Below are 1,237 nucleotides of genomic sequence, written 5' to 3' on the forward strand. Positions count from 1 at the left end.
ACACACACACACACACACACACACACACACACACACACACTGATAGAAGCATCTGAGGACACTTGGGAGCAGGGGCGTAATTTCCAGGGTGGTTAGGGAGGTTATGACCCCCCCAATAATCAGACCCAACCAATATAACCCCCTCAATAAAGTTATGAATTATCTTGCATAAATAGGTATAAATAAGTTGATTTTCTTTACTCATTTCAGGTATTACCAGCAAAATAGTTCCATGTTTAATCATCTGGGAATTTACCCAGATTTATTTATTTATTTAGACAGAGATATTGCTTGGGAGGCAGCATCTTACCCAAGGATACTTTCTACATGCAGACTGTAAGAACTGGGGACTGAACTAGCTCTGCCCAATGAACCACAGCCATACATAGTTTTAGACACACAGATACCTAGTGTTCAAACCTTCTGTTTGCGAGGGGCAGCCAATCACAGCAGGGTTGGCTTAAAGGTAACTTTGCTCCTTAACCCTTTCACGCATAGTGGTCACTACAGTGGACAGCTATTCAAAGGCTGTTTTCTTGTATTTGTGTCAGTGTTGATGGTATACTTGCACATAAACCACCACACTGGACACTGATGTGTCACGCCATACCCTGCCACCCACTGGTCGTTTAATGTTACTAGAGATGTATGTTGTGTTTCATTGTAATTATTGCTATTTAACCCTGTCATGGATGAAGTATGCCAACCTCAATAGGGATTTCATCTTTAGGCATGAAAAGATGAATTAAAGTACTTAAGAGAAAAATCATAATCCATGCATGAAAGGGTTAAAGGAGGAGGACCTAAAACAGCTATTTTAAATCAATTCAATGAATTTTCTCTGGCTGATATTTGTCCTTTGAGTTCTGGACATCCTGTGGCAATGTAGCCGTCTACCAGCTTCCTTCTGCAGACGGGCTTTATGGAGATGCTGACATCATTTTCCAGCAGGACTTGGCACCTGCCCACGCTGCCAAAAGTACCAAAACCTGGCTCAATGATCATGGGATTGTTGTGCTTCATTGGTCAGAAAACTCACCTGACCTGAACTCCAAAGAGAATCTATGGGTGTTACGGCTGCGGCCATAAGAACACTGTGTGGGTTGTTTGTTCTGTGTCTCTTTACTGTGTTTAAGACTCTTTACAGGTCCCTCCCCTAATGAAGAGTGGTGCGCAGCTGATTGGACCATGGAACAGGTGACCACATTCAAAAAGCCGCTCTGACAGCTCCAGAGGG

This window comes from Pundamilia nyererei, unplaced genomic scaffold (assembly GCF_000239375.1).
Source record: "Pundamilia nyererei isolate P.nyererei 1_Seehausen unplaced genomic scaffold, PunNye1.0 scaffold00011, whole genome shotgun sequence".
Taxonomy (NCBI): Eukaryota; Metazoa; Chordata; class Actinopteri; order Cichliformes; family Cichlidae; genus Pundamilia; species Pundamilia nyererei.